Genomic DNA, 17,305 nt, shown 5'->3' with positions numbered 1-17,305 from the left:
ATAACATCATTCAAATGCGATACACCACTACATAATACCATTAGTCAAATACACAGGGTGGTCCATTGATAGTGACCGGGCCAAATACCTCACGAAATAAGCATCAAACGAAACAACTACAAAGAACGAAACTCGTCTAGCTTGAAGGGGGAAACCAGATGGCGCTATGGTTGGCCCGCTAGATGGCGCTGCCATAGGTAAAACGGATATCAACTGCGTTTGTTTTTAAATAGGAACCCCCATTTTTATTACATATTCGTGTAGTACGTAAAGAAATATGAATGTTTTAGTTGGACCACTCTCTTCGCTTTGTGATAGATGGCGCTGTAATAGTCACAAACGTATAAGTACGTGGTATCACGTAACATTCCGCCAGTGCGGATGGTATTTGCTTCGTGATACATTACCCGTGTTAAACCGGACAGTTTACCAATTGCGGGAAAGGTCGATATCGTGTTGATGTATGACTATTGTGATCAAAATGCCCAACGGGCGTGTGCTATGTATGCTGCTCGGTATCCTGGACGACATTATCCAAGTGTCCGGACCGTTCACCGGATAGTTACGTTATTTACGGAAACAGGAAGTGTTCAGCCACATTGAAACGTCACCCACGACCTGTAACAAATGATGATGCCCAAGTAGGTGTTTTAGCTGCTGTCGCGGCTAATACGCACATCAGTAGCACACAAATTACGCGAAAATCGAGAATCTCAAAAACGTCGGTGTTGAGAATACTACATAAACATCGATTGCACCCGTCACATATTTCTATGCACTAGGAAATGCATGGCGACGACTTTGAACGTCGTGTACAGTTCTGTCACTTAGCACAAGAGAAATTACTGGACGATGACTGATTATTTGCACCCTTTCTATTTAGCGACGAAACGTCATTCACCAACAGCGGTAACGTAAACCGGCATAATATGCAGTACTGGGCAGCGGAAAATCCACGATGGCTGCGACAAGTGGAACATCAGCGACCTTGGCGGGTTAATGTGTGGTGCGGAATTATGGGAGGAAGGATAATTGGCCCCCATGTTATCGATGGCAGTCTAAATGGTGCAAAGTCTGCTGATTTCCTACCTAATGTTCTACCGATGTTAATACAAGATGCTTCACTGTTTGACAGAATGGCGATGTACTCCCAACATGATGAATGTCCGGCACATGGCTCACGTGCGGTTGAAACGGTATTGAATTGCACATTTCATGACAGGTGGATTGGTCATCGAAGCACCGCATGGCCCGCACTTCGCCTGATCTAACGTCCCCGGATTTCTTTCCGTGGGGAAAGTTAAAGGATATTTGCAATCGTGATCCATCTACAACGCCCGACAACATGCGTCAGCGCAGTGTCAATGCATGTGTGAACATTACGGAAGGCGAACTACTCGCTGTTGAGAGGAATGTCGTTACACGTATTGCCAAATGCATTCAGGTTGACGGACATAATTTTGAGCATTTATTGCATTAATGTGGTATTTACAGGTAATCAGGCTGTAACAGCATGCTTTCTCAGAAATGATGAGTTCACAAAGGTACATGTATCAGTGTCACATTGGAACAACCGAAATAAAATGTTGACACGTATCTACGTTCTGTATTTTAATTTAAAAAACCTACCTGTTACCAACCGTTCGTCTGAAGTCACTTTGTGACTATTACAGCGCCATCTATCACAAAGTGGTCCGACAAAAACATTCATATTTCTGTACGTAATACACGAATAAGTAATAAAAATGGGGATTCCCATTTAAAAAAACGCAGTTGATATACTTTTGACCTATGGCAGCGCCATCTAGCGGGCCAACCATAGCACCATCTGGTTTCCCCCTTCAAGCTACACAAGTTTCGTTCTTTGTAGAGTTTTCCTTTGACTTTCGTTTCGTGAGATATCTGGCCCTGTCACGATCAATGGACCACCCTCAGTGTACTATTGCTTTATCGTCGCACAGAGTCCCGTGTGGAAGACACCGGCATCTCTGTGGTAGAGAAACAGCTGAAAATGTTGAAAACGAATAACTTGCTAAGTCCAGATGTGACCTCAATTCGGTTTTCCAGAGAGTATTCTACAAAATTTATGGCGAATCCCTCTCCCAGCGCAAAGTCTCAAGCGAATAACGGAGAGGTGAGGTTTCTATATAAAAAACATAAAAGAATTGACCCCAAAAGTTACAGTCCAATACCGTAAACATAGGCTTACTGATAAATTCTTGAGCGGATTCCCAGTTAAAATGTAAAATATTACCTCGAGACTGAAAAGCTTGTGTCCACAATTCAACACAGATTTAGAAATAATCGCTGGAGCGAAAGTAGACTTGCCCTTATGTGCAACAGGCAGTTCTCTTTTTTATAAGTTGCCGGAAAGCCCTTCATTTGTCCCAGACTGCAAACTGTCAACAAGGGTCCTAGCATACGTATTAGGTTCCGTAATATGCTAGTGGCTGAAGGCTTTTTAAGTAATAGAGCCAAGTACGCTATCCATTATAGCGAGCGTTCGCCATAGACAAGGTTATAGTCACGAGTACCCCAGAGGAATGTGTCACAGCAGCTCTTATTGTCGCCAAAAATCAATGATCTGACTGACAGGTTGGGCAGCAGTCTACTAGTGTTCATTGATGACGCTGTAGTACACAGGTAAATAGCATCGTTGAGTGACTGTAGAGGAATATTGGAGATTACTGTTGCTATTTGGTATGGTGGCAGCTTGCTCCAAATAGAAAAAAAGCCGTAAGTTAAGGCAGATATCTAGGAAAAAACCAACATGTATTGTTCGAATACGATATTAGTGTCTACTGCTGGAATTTCGTACTGCTTGAGATAGTCTCGTCGATTAAATATCTAGGCGTAACGCTTCAAAGCAGTACGAAATAGAATGAGATCATAAGGAGGGTCGCAATAAACTCGGATTGCTTGGGAGAATTTTAGGATTCTATATCTTATCTGTGAAGGAGATCACGTATAGAAAACTAGTTCTTTAGTACTGTCCATATTTTATGTATCACCCCCACGTCATATTAAAGGAAGACATGGAAGCTATTCAGAGGCATGCCGCTAGATTTGTTACTGGTCAGTTCGATGAACGGACATGTATCATATAAATGTTTTGGGTATTCAGTGATGAATTCTTCGAGGCGGGAAAATGTACTCTTTGCAAAGTCAACGTACATTTCTTGTAAGGACCGTCAAGACAAGATGAGACAAATTAGAGCGCGAACGGAGGCATATAGAGAGCTTTCTTCCCTCTCTCCTTTTCTGAGATGTAGGCCAGTTAATCACTGCCCTAATCCGAAGAAGTGAAATATTTAAAATTCTGCTCGCCACTATCATCAAGACAAAATGGTGTGAGCTGTATGTGCAGTGCTCCAATTGCCATCCCAGTGGTCTGATGTACGATCCAGAGCACAACATTGAGCCAGTAAGCTTGCAATAGACATTGCACGTTCAGCTCACACCGTTTAGTCCTGATGACAGCGCTTTCACGAGTAGCTATCAGGAAAGTGAAAACTTTATGATTTTCATGTCTGATGAGCAAAACTAATAACAAATCAAGTAATAAGCGAATTGTTACGTTTATTACATTAACAGTTAAATGTCGTACTCGCAACACATCGTTTTTAGCTCGCGATGTCGAATATCTTGTTTTTTTATGAGAATCATGAAATTGACACCACTCAAATAGGAATCGAACCAAAGATATCGATACATCACAAACATCGCAGGGTCTGTAGTGATAGCTCGGAAAGACACTAAAACGCTTCCCGTGTGTCGTGGGATCCACGTCACCAAGTTTCACTGCTGCCGTTAGTGCTAAGCGAGTGCTACATTCTACTATGAACATATGTCTAAGTCAGTTGCTCATGAGAGAATAGTACTCGTATACAGGAGATTTGGAATAAAATTATGCCATTAACGATTGTGCCGTTACTAGTACACGCACTCCTTTGGGTTCCATTGAAGTACTAATTTTGAACAGGGTGTCAAATTCTTGCCAACGTGGGACTAGAAGTATTGCATCTGTCAGTCATGGTAAGTACAACGTATATCCGCGTTTGGCAACTGGTGAGTAACATTTTCAGCACTGATTCATGAGATAGTTGTACGATGGCTTCACATCAGATAACGTGGTACACCTACTTTAGCACACAATGATGAGTATCGTCAACACTTAAATTATAATTCAAAGTTAATGTGCGGATATAACACATTAAAGAATATCTGCATGACTTACACAGTAACCCTAGTCACGCTATGAAATTTAAGAATAAAATCACTTTATCCTGTACAATCAATACAGAGAAATACATCAACATGTAACGATTGTGACCGTATTAAGACGGCCGGTTCCAAAGTAACACCTCCTGTTTTTCCTTCTTCATTAATTTGTTAATGATAACAATCTTTAACCTGGCGCACTTCCGCAAATATTCTTCCGTAGACTTCTCCAGCAACTCCATCCTGCATCAAATGAAGGTAAAAAAAATGTGTGAGTTTAGATATTGGATGGCATTGACGAACCTATAAAACAGCGTTCTGTGAGTGAGTACCTTGTTGCAGAAGGTGAAATCCCAGTAACATTCATGAAAGGCTGAAGAAGGTGTATGGAGGTGTCAGGTGGACCTCAGCACCGTTAGACGATGGGTCCGCCGCTGAAGGAAAAACTGAAGGTATACACAGCTGGCTGGTGAAAGTTTGTTATTAAATAGTTCACTGTCACGGACACTAAAGTCTGTTAGAACACTTGAATTATTCTCATGCACATTGGCTCAAAAGATCGTTGCTCCTCGTTGTTCGTGCCATCATTAATGTCCATAACAGTCTTTGACATATCATTGAAGTACTGAGAGTGGTATAATATGACTGGACAAAATTTGGAGTTCGTAGCAATCTTTACACACATACCCAAGTCACTTTAGTCCATGTCCCTTCTAAAACTCCTGTACATCATTACTTTTATATTGGAGTACTAGTCATTGATATCTCAGTCGCACAAAAATCTTTGTTCAAATGTTCAAATGTGTGAAATCTTACGGGACTTAACTGCTAAGGTCATCAGCCCCTATGTTTACAAACTACTTAACCTAAATTATCCTGAGGGCAAACACAAACACACCCATGCCCGAGGGATGACTCGAACCTCCACCGGGACCAGCCGCACAGTCCATGACTGCAGCGCCTTAGACCGCTCGGCTAACAAAAATCTTTAATTATTATCTTTAGATCTCCAGCTACACACGTTCATGATTCTACATTTTCCCATTACTTCAGCAAAAATCACTATCAGTAATTACTTTGGGTGCCCCACCACTCTGCAAATATTACTTACATTTGAAGCATTCTTCGCGTACAGAGACAATACTGCATTTAATTTCTTAATGCTAATACACAAAACATCATACAAAATAGAAAGTCATGTAAAGCGTTAATAACAATTACCAATACTAGTATACGTATCCATGTATATCTCTGTCTTTATCTAATAGATAAACTTGCTACAGACCCACTGTATGTGTCATCATTGTCAGCGTCAGAGTTAAGACCATTTAGGCTTCTTGAGGTTTGTTAGTTATGTTGTCAACTCTTCCAGGGGAGTTCCTGCCTCCACATGATAACCGATTTATCATGGTCGCCAAAATAAATGTTTATTTCTCATCTCTTGACGCGTTCCTGGAGAACACCATTACCACAGAATAAGACAATATGCTGAAAGACTTACATTACAAAGGTGCGTTGAGGTTGAGTGACGTGCAGGAGTTGGACTGCTTAAATGTAAATGCCGATGATAGCCAACCCTACAAGTTGCGCTCTTGCGTCTGACTGGCAACGGCGCCTGTGGAATGGCAGTTGATGAACGGAGAGACTGCGTTTTTAAAAAAGTAGTCTACGGATACCAGTTACTGAATGCTGGCCCCTATTCGGTTGCACATTAGGCTGGATTCTTCCTATACGTCTGTCAGGTTGCCTGAAGAAGGCGTAGTTAAATACCGAAACTGGTAACATACGTAAGATAAAATTTGGAATATAGACGGCTGATAATGTTTTTGATTTCATGTTTTGTATTGAACAGGCGAGGTCTCTCAACCATCCTGTATGAAGATGGACAACAGAGTCATATACATATATTCTGCGATTTTTAATTTCCAGATATAAGGAGTTTTATAACTTTTATCCATCATTTTTGATAAATAAATAATAAAAATTTTATGTGCAGTGAGGTGTTCGGAATATTAACTGTCACATAGTTGCATCTCAGCTCTGGATAACACTGAGACGAAATCTTAGACTGAAAAAGTACAGTTAAATTCGTTTATTAGAAAGATGGGCTGATCCTGTGTTCTTTTATGACACAACGTTATAACACTCTTAAAAATTTACCTTGGTTTATGGGCTCTGTTTATTTTTATACATAACTAACCATTTTACACAAAGTTTGCCAATTTAGAGAGATTTATTTGTCAGTTGTTCTTAAAATCTAAATAGTTACACGACTGCCTAACTGAAACAAAATAAGAATGAAAGAAAAAGCAAAGTGCATTAAGAAAGATAATGAAACAAAAGTTTTACACACTTATTTACGCATCTGGCCATTGTAACCATATGGGGAAAAGCAGATCACAACATTTACAGAAACTTCCCAGGAAGTCTAAAAACACGTGTTTTTGTTGAAAATGAAATGGCCTTTTGACCACCACAAGTGCCATGCACGTTATTATAGCCTTCATCGCTAATAGCAGCAACAAGGAAGAACAAAGAACACCAGAGCCTTATGTTGAAAGCAGACCACAGTAACATCATTCAAAGATATAAAGGAGGAGCGCTCTGTTGTCAAAACTAATGCCTGTCTCACATATAACGTAAACATTCTGTATACCAACTACTACTTTCAGCACTGTAACGTGTATAATAAAAGCGAAATCAGTATTTCATAAGAATAAAAGCACGGCGCAAGAAAACGCTGCCGTCGTTTGTTAATAGCATTGTAATTTGATGCTGCGTTGAGTGGACTTTTGTTTTGTGTTCATTACGCGCGGAATGATATGTGTAAGCTTTCGGTACGTGTCATTCACAACATTTCGTTTTTTTAGAAACTGAGTCCTAATTAACAATTCCAGTTGTTTAATTAATCTCCTCTTTTCGGTCACTACTCGACCACAATGCTGTGTGACAAATATTTTTCTACGGCCATTCTGTCTGATATAGACGAGGTAACATTTCAGAGCGCCACAAACTTGCACCTATTCTGGACATTGCTGTATATCAGGTATCTGTGTGCTGGAACTATATTTTTCTGCCCTTAAGCGAAGCTACACTGTTATGGACTAATGTGAAAAGCTGAAATCTTGCACCACTCCGAGGCTCGGTTTCGATTCCAGGTCTGACATACGATTACGCCACAGGATGTTTATAGTTAATTGTTTTACGATACTAATAGATGAGTTTTCCGGCGCGTGACACGTGGTTAGTGGAAAAACACACAACAGGACAAAATAGATCAATTATGAGTGTGTGTGTGTGTGTGTGTGTGTGTGTGTGTGTGTGTGTGTGTGTGTGTGTGAATTCCTGAGGAACCAAACTGCTGAGGTAACCGGTCCCTAGACTTACACACCACTTAAACTAACTGATGCTAAGAACAACACCCCCACCCGTGCCCGAGGAAGGCCTCGAACCTCCAACGGGACTAGCCGCGCAATCCGTGGCATGGCGCCTCAAACCTCGCGGCCACACCGTGCGGCCAGAACAGATCCCCACTGGTTTCTGCTCGTGTAAGACTGGTCTCCTACATAAATTACTATCGTATCTGATCAAAAGCGTACGAACGCCTACTATTAGACAGTAATATGTGGTGTGTCCACGCTTAGCCTTTATGGTGACTTGAATTATTGTGAAAGACATGTCCAGTGAGGTGTCTGAATTTCTGTAGAGAAACGGCAGCCAATTCTTTCTTGAGACCCGAAAGCAGAGGAAGTTGGAAACTGGGGTCTGGAGGTAAGTCCACATACTAACTCATAGCATAAGTGTTTAATTGGGTTCACGAAAGAAACACCACCACACCGTGCCGGGCGATGTGCCCGAGCGGTTCTAGGCACTTCAGTACGGAACCGCGCTATCGCTACGGTCGCAGGTTCTAATCCTTTCTCGGGCATGGATGTGTGTGATGTCCTTAGGTTAGTTACGTTTAAATAGTTCCAAGTTCTAGGGGACTGATGACCTCAGATGTTAAGTCCCATATTGCTCAAACCCATTTGAACCACCACACCGTAAAGCTACTGGCTCCATACTTCCATGTTGGTACCACACGTGGTAGCATCGATTCCATCGGATTTCCGCAGGGTACAGTGTGATTCGTCACACAAAATATCTTATTTCTAGTCATCCACTTTCTATTGGTATCTTATAAACTTCGAACGACACTTGGTGATGACTACAGAAATGTGTAGCTTAAGGCGAACTGCTTAACTATTATACTCTAAAATGTTTAGCTCCATTGGCATAGATGTTGTGGTAGGTGGACACGTAGTAACAGTTTCACGAGTGATTGTTTCCACTGATTTCAGGTGACTTGTCACAACGACCCTCCACTATGCATAACGGTCCCTGCCTTGACTTCATTTAGCTTTCCTCGTCGTAGTCATGTCATCAATAGTCGACCTGGGGAACGTATGAAACGTCACTGCCGATCTGTTTTACTAAGGTGACATCCAATGAACACGTTCTAAATCCCTGAGCTGTTCTGCCCACCCATTCTGGCGTACAGGCTGAGTCAAAAAAGCCTATAGAATTTTGAAATTATACAAAAATTTATTGAGATAACATGCAGAGAGGCCCGGATCTAGGGTTCTAGGGGAAAACGGGGGTGGGTGGGTGGGGAAGCCGGGATATCTGCCACGGGCGGTAATTTCACGGGGTTCCAAATTCATATTCTTGAGAAAAAAAAAATACAGGACTCACTAACCGCCAAGCGTCCAGCGCACGTTGGTCCATCGATTATTCATATGATTTTGAAACTTATCCCTGTTGGTTTTTGAACATTTTTGAACACATTCTAAGTTGATTTTTGAACGAATCGTAAGTTTGTTTTTGAATGCGTCCGTAGTGAAAGTGATGTCTCTGCCAGGGGAATCCCCGTCACATCTAGAAATAAAAAAAAAAAAAAAATTCCAGCAGACAAAAGGGAACGGGGCCATACGAGTTGAGCCGAATAAACCCCAATGGGTGAATGCCAACTGCTGTCTGTTTATGTGGTTAACTGGGAGTGAAAATGATCATTGTTGTTATAGTTATTAGTGAAATCCATAATCATACTACTGGAGTGGAAATAAACGACTAACAGGAATAACAGTTAGAAAAGATTACATACTAATCTTCTCGGTGTATCCAAGAAAACGAAATTTTGACAGAAAATTTTTGCCAAACATTACAATACTAACGGTCAGTTGTACATTCCCTGTCTCGCAGCTGTGTTTAGTCTGTTCTCGGAATAGCGCGGAAAACGCGTTGTACAAACGCGTAATACAGCCTAACCGTAGAATGAACGCGGGTTAACTTAACTGGTGATTCTGGCAGGGCTGGTGAAGTTAAACGGAGAAAAGTTTTCACAATGGCAGAGATAGTGACAGAATTAATGATCAGAAATTTCTGCTTGTAACTGCCCTAACAGGCGTTTGATATAGGACAATTCCTGAATTATATTCTGTCGTGTTCTTCATGTAAATGAGGTAGATAAAAACGACCATTTGGGCCAACACAGTGTCGCTTATTTGGCGTATGTAACAACTCTTGCAGTATTTGAAAGGTACATGTCGTTTTGTCTAGCAGACAGTGACAAAATAGACGTAATCAGATGGAGAAACCACACCACTCTTTGGTACTATTCGTATTAACAGCTTTTCTTTGTGAGACAATGACATTTTGATTTTTCATGGAGCAAAAAGTTTGACCAACCTTGAAGAGGTGATAGATTATTTCGCATAAAGGAAAGCACGCCCTGTATAGCTAGATTAGAGAGAAAAATTTGCTCTGAGTAAGGATTGAAGAAATGTGTACTGTCTTGTTTGTCTCTTGTCTTTACTGATTTTAAGTTTCCTATATTTAAATTTATGCCACGCAAAAGAGAATGTTATTAGCTAATAGACAATAAAGAGTGAATATTTTCGGAAGGGTTCTTATTCTCCCGGTCGCAAATAATCCCGCCCAGTATTAATTCTGTGTTTTTTTAATAGCAGTAGGACGTCAAACCGGCCGACTGCAGTAGGGGAAGTGCCATAGGACAATTAATTTCCACAGTCCTAAATGTAGGCTTCTTGGCTGCCATTACAAAATATGCAGATCTGAATTCCACAGTGCAAAATACAGTGACGTACGATAGAAGACTACTGTGTGACGAGGCGCAACACTGCAGTTCAGCACAGTTCAGACCAAATAACATGTCTTACATTTCATCGAACATACATATTTGGATACCACACTTTACAGGAAGACTGAGCTACAAAATGAACATATGTTTTAAAAATCGTTTTTTTTTAGTGTTCTATGTCAAACGCTCGAGTGGTGTGAGGGGGGAGGGGGAGAGGGGTGCACCAACAATTTGATCCTGGTTCGGAAAATATGGTTGATTCGGGGCTGCATACAGAATCGTTAGATGTGTTATGTTATAGAAGAAAACGTAATGTTTCACATAAAAGTGTCAAGTGTCATTTTTGTTCGATGTATCATTTACCCGCCAAAAATAAAAAAGCAAGGATCAAAGGAGATTATATAACTCTGGTCTTACATTTTCTTCGTAAGCTATGCATTTCACAGTGTATTTTGTACCGTTGATACTTTTTATAATTTGTAGCAACTAGACAGTCCGAAATGTCATCAAAAGAATGACATTCTACTCTACGGAGAAGAAACTTTATTACTGTCATTCCAGTCTTAAATGCGAGAAAATTTCCGTAACAAAGTATTCAGAAAGTACATGTTAGATCTAAAATATGACTTGAGCGAAATTCCGAAGTATCGTGAAAATCGGAGGAATATCTTATTAATAATAGTACTCTGCAAGATAGTTGTGAAATCTGCTTTCATTGCTTTTGTGATCCTGGTGTACTGACAAAATTATTTTACCCTTTCACGGTTAATTTCGTGTCGTCGACCAGCGATGTATTTGTCAGAAACATGTGTACAGCACACCGCCGACAGAAGCTAACAAGTGGTGTGTCCTTTGTCGAGGCTTTATCGACTCATTTCCGGTGAATTTACGACTATGCTGCACGCTCGGATAAATGTTTGCCGATTTATGAACCTGATGCGCTGCTACTCATAAAAACCATTTGATGAGCGTCAGAGCTCATTTAAAGTATTTCAGGCAAAGTTCTGCTGTGGGGAGAGACAACCTGTTGGGACTAGTCGTCGCTCCAGCCCCCAGACGTAGTTAAAATGCGATCTGTATACAGTTAGAAGCAGCACATTCGTTTCAAACAGCTCTAACACTCTCATTTTTGCTTCAGGCAATTTGAAGGTTAAAACAAAAAATTAAAATTTTGATCTGTATATCACAATTCTCTGCACACTGTGTAGATGTATTACACGAACAATTTTAGTTTTCTGCCTTTATTCTTACATGTTATTAACAGTTGTCATTCTCCCTAGCTAAATATATTTTTCAGTATTTACGGGGTGAGACATTGTCTTCTTTCAGCTATGACAACTTTTTGCAGTGCAAAAAACGTGTACCCACTTTTCTTCTAGTTACGCCTTGTAGAAAGAGGGTTTCCAACTGCTGAACATGTTTCTGGCTTGAGATTTTATTTTTGCTTCAGTTTCGTGTGTGTGTGTGTGTGTGTGTGTGTGTGTGTGTGTGTGTGTGTGTGTGTGTGCGTGCGTGTTGGTGTGCGTGCTTTCATAACCACCCGAAGAAGTTAAAAAAGCATCCTAAATGCCTCTTTCAAGTGTGTAAAATTACAAACAGACTTCATGCAAATTAAATAGCCCGATAGCCAAGAGAGACCGTTGCTGGAGAGAAGACATAAACCAAATGGAATTTCAAAGCTGGCATATAAATTATGTAGGAGTAAGAATGATTTGCGCTAAACAATGACCAAACAACAGGTGAATGCAGCATGGGTGGCTATACCACAGGACGCCATTCGCGCCTTCTACGCGTAGAAGTCATCACGCATGAAACAAGTTATCAGGGCCCATGGAGGACACACTGCCTACTAGGGAATAGGACTTAAGCTGAACCGGGGATGACTGAAATGCTTATCATTTCTTCAGAACAGACTATTGTACATGTCCTGTGAATATGAAAGTCTTATCTACAGTCGTTTAGGGTATTATTTTTTTACTGTACGTGCTCCCAGAAGGAGTTGCATGACATAAAAGTTTTCCCTTCTAGTAACAGAACTAGGATAACCAATTTAAAAGTGGAGCAATAAAACTCAAAATAAATAAGTAACAGAAATAAGCTGCTGCCCTCGGAATCTTTGTATGTGGAGCTACATGACACATCTATTCGACTGCAGTAGAATCGTCATGTAAACAAATTATGTTGACTGTACAAGATATTTCGATTACAATCGAATCGCACTTTACTTCTCATAACATCTGTCCTGAAAGAGACGATTCGAGTAAAAGAGTACAATAACGTAAAAAGATAATTATCATATTAGTTTTTCAAAAATGGCTCTGAGCACTATGGGACTTAACTTCTGAGGTCATCCGTCTCCTAGAAATAAGAACTACTTAATCCTAACTAACCTAAGGACAGCACACACATCTATGCCCGAGGCAGGATTCGAGCCTGCGACCGTAGCGGTCGTGGGGTTCCACACTGAAGCGCCTAGAACCGCTCGGCTACTCCGGCCGGCAATAGCTTTTCCCCTTCCTGAGCAAGTGACTGGGAGAATTTTGGGATTTCCTCTTTCTTATACTGCTTTTCTCTTTTTCAGTAGGCCGTAATATTATTGCTACTGGTGCGTGATTCACATACGTGGCGTCTTTTACGAGCTTTAAGGATGAAGATGACTACCGAATCCTAGATGTAACTAACAGAGCAGTCGACGTCTAAAGATCACATGACGTGACTTTAATGAAAACTCCACTCTAATTGATCTGCAAGTAAATGCTCTCCCTCGACAGGTATGGAAGTTCCTCGTTGGATGAAAAATCTTGGCACTAACTTTCATCAGTGTATGGCAATTATCCATACTCAAAAAGGAAAATGCCCTATCGGGGTTTAACATGATAGCCATCTAGCAGCAGAAGTAATGCGTTGAAATACGATACATTATTTCTTGCTCGTACCTCTCTTGACACAGTCCTTATGGATGTTTCCACTCTCTGTACTGTAGAGAAACTTATATCCCTGTCCTATCGCGATGGCAGGAACTATCCATCTCAGACTGCTTCCGGAGCGCAAGACAAATGACGCCACGTGAGTGTGATGTAGCGAGAAGATCATCTCCGCGACCCCTTTCAACCTTAATCATTCTCTGTCGTCTGCAAGAGTTTTCAGATGATGGAGAACTGACAAAAGCATAAAGCTTGAGGATAGCTACGTACGATAACTTACTTAATTGCTCTGATGTTTCAAACTAACTTGCCAGACTATATACTACCATCATTTTAGTAGTCCTTGATTGTAAAAGATACCTTACAATAATCTTTAATGAATCATTATTTTTACTAGTATTCTGCCTTGCACATAATCAATTCTTTTGCTTACCTATTCCTTAAATTTCTTCGATTCTCCTAAATTTCCGTACTGCAAAAGTGACTGAGTGATTGGACTTCCTTTCGACAGGGAAAAAATTCTGATCACCTCCTATATAACCACTTTTGTGTTTCCCGTAGTTTCTTCAAATGACTTCAAGCAAAAATGTCACGATAGTTCCTTTGATATGGAGACTGCCTATTTCTGCTACCTTCTTGATCAGCCCGAGTTTATGGTCCACCTCTAACAACTTCGTCGCTTACAGACATAAAACCCTAGTAGTTCTTCCCTTTTTGGAAGCTCATCGTGTTCGGTAGCTACTGTTGTGGGGTTACTGTCATCTTTCGTATGTCCTCTGTTGTCTCATTCTCTTTCTTCCACTACTGACTTTGCCGGATCACAATCATACTCTTTTATTAGTTGATGAATTTCTATACATTAATTTCTCCATGAGTTTAGCGAAGAGTTTCATAAGTGTCGATAACTGGAGCCAACTATTACAGTTCCAGGTGCATTAGAATTTTATTTGAAATACGTAAAGTGATATCAAGTACAAATTCCATCACAAGAAATACGCGAAGTATTTGTAACATCGCCTACCTTGCTAAAGTCATAGTTTATGTGACATGAACATTACAATGCTGGAGGTCGAAAATCGCTAGCGTAGCGACAATTACAAAAAGAAAAAATTGAGAAACTAACATTCCTCTGGAAATCCATTCTGCTCCAGCATACTATGTCCTCATTTCTACACTTTCACTTACTACAACTTCTTGCTTTGCTTTTTTTCCCTAATGAATACGCACATTTACTCTGACAAATACAGGACTTTTTGTTTATCGAAGACAAGCCCAGTCTTTCATGTAATACCTACTTCCATATTCGGCTTAATCAACGAATATGACGAAGAATTCCTTCCCTAGTTTTTCAGCACTTGGGGCCAGGCTTTACATTTTTTATTGCAGACCCTTGAATTTGAGTTTAGCCAAACTAAATATATGTTCGGATGTGCGCTTAGGATATTTTGCTCTGCAGTTTCGGAGATGCCTGTATACGCTTTCGGATAAATTGTAATTAATTAATTAGATTTGCTAACTAATCCTCAATAATCATCGACTGCACATGCCCCTGTGTTGTCATTCCATAACCGAAATTAGCCTGTGTTTCAAGCTCATTAGCTTAAAGCAATTGGTTACCTGTCTCTCTTTCCAGTGGTTTGCAACTTTGTCTTGTAGATTAATCAAATGTGAATAATAATGGAAAACGGCCTAGCGCTTTTTTAATTTCGTAAGGATAAAAGTAATCCTATTTTTTCTAATACAGAGAATTTTCAGTACTGCCTAGATAAAAGCAAGATGTAAAACTCAATTATCACTAGTCTTGCAACTTAAACATGTATAATGATAATAATGAACTTACATAAATAGTAAACAAAACTTTGGCGTCTATTGTATAATTATCGTGTAAAGAGAATTCTAAATTATTTCGAGACAATACTTCAGTATTTAGCTCGAGAGTACATCATGGTGCTCCAATATGAAACTTAAAAAGTTTTTTAATTAAATTTAAAACATATTCGTTGAATAAGCCGAATTGCAGTATTTAAAATAACACATAAAATGAAAACATCTGATATTTTTTAGTTTAACATGAAGTAGTATCATTTTCTTCCGCTCGACTACTGCGTTAATTATGCACTTCTGGAACCAAACTTGACTAAACTGATCACAAGAGGTTAATGCAACAGTTTTAATTGAAAGCTACTCATCACCTTCTTCCGACCTTAAATGAATTAAATACACTTAATTTTTAAAAAAATTGAACTTACTCGTAGAGATTAAACTTCTGTTCATTTAACTGGTAGTAATGGTGGGCCTCTGAATGGGCATTTGATCGGTAAGGACCAGACTTTATAAGACTTTATGATAACTGTTATAAAATCAAATTGTATATCAATTTTTTCCTTATTTTGCGCTGTGTACTATTACAATTGATTATTTCAATTACTATCCTTTTAATTACTCGGGTTATATTTTATGTACACCCATTTGTGACGTCTTTCAATCCTCTGTCTTTATGAAACATTAGATTTATTACATTTCCATTCATTTTCAAGGATTTGGAATTTTTATCCAACACTATGTAATTAATGTTTTGTTGAGTTACATATTGCCTATAGCCACTTCTTCTTGTAGTCTCACTCTTGGATTAGTTTAAGGGGACCACAACGTGGTTCAGGTCGAAAAAAATTTATTTTCGGTTTTCATCATATTTTGATAGATTAAGGTTTTAATAAGTACTCTGGAATGATTTTGCTGAAAAATATTTTTTCTAGCGATTGAAGAGCATTTTCCTACCACGTGTGTTTATGTGCCAGGCCCAGTTTTGTCACCCACTTTTCTGCGTATATTTTATATCATTATATCCCCTACATTGCACGTTACGGATTTTCTTTCTTACTCGCGAGTGTGTTGGCTATCCTTGGAATGCAATGGTCGATATTCTTTTGTTTCTGCTGTTTGTAAACAAAACGCTTTCCAACATGTGGTTAGTTTTGTTCAAGTGTGATTGCGAGTAGTTGTTATTCTTACGTTTGCAGTGCTTGTTTACGTGTGTTTTGTTGTTTTTATTGAAGATGACGATACGTAAAGGCATATTCAAGAAACGACAATTTAGAGGCAACAAGTTAAGAAAGCTTTCTGTTCAAGAGGTTATGTCGCCTGGAAACGATGTTTGTAATTGTAATTCTTCAACAAGTGTCTCATCAAAGAAGCTCTCACCATTTCAAGAGAGATGCAACTAATTTACTGTAAGTGACAAGGGGTGCAGCAGCATTATTATAAATTTGAGAATATTAACAGATGTAATTTCTAAATTTGCATAATGTAGACAGTGTGGTGAGTCACGAAGTGTGAAAATTTGTGAGTGTGATAGGGGGAGAAAAGGCCTAGCAGTTGCTTTGGATTTAATTTGCACTAAATGCTCAGCTGTGATTTCATTTATGATTTGCTCAAAACCAGATGCAAGTGGCTCTTATGAAATCAATAGTAGATTAATATATGCCTTACGATCCATTAGCAACGGCATGGCTACAGGGAGAACATTTTGTTCAGTGATGAACTTACATCAACCACCAAGTAAATTTGAAAAACTAAATGCAGTATTAGAGAAAGCTGTATGTGAGGTCAGGGAGGAAAGCATGAAACTGGCTGCTAGGGAAGCAGTGGAAGAAAATGATGGATGTTCGGATATTGCAGGTACACTTGATGGAATTTGGCAGAAAAGAGGACATACTTCTCTGAATGGAGTAATGACTGCCACGAGTGTAGACACCTGTAAAGTGTTAGATTGTGGAGACAATGTCTAAATATTGCAAATGTTGTAAAGTCAGAGAACATAAAGAACACAACTGTGTGGCTAATTTTAGAGGAACAAGTGTGGTATGGAAGTTCACGGAGTACAACAAATATTTCATCGCTCCGTAGAAACAAGAGGCTTACGGTACACCAAATATGTGGGTGACGGTGACAGTAAGGCATACAACAATGTGGTGAACATTAAGCAACATGGAGATGCCGTTATTAGCAAAATAGAATGTGT

Source organism: Schistocerca americana, chromosome 4, assembly GCF_021461395.2.
Source record: "Schistocerca americana isolate TAMUIC-IGC-003095 chromosome 4, iqSchAmer2.1, whole genome shotgun sequence".
NCBI classification, from domain to species: Eukaryota; Metazoa; Arthropoda; class Insecta; order Orthoptera; family Acrididae; genus Schistocerca; species Schistocerca americana.
This window is presented reverse-complemented; position numbering follows the sequence as displayed.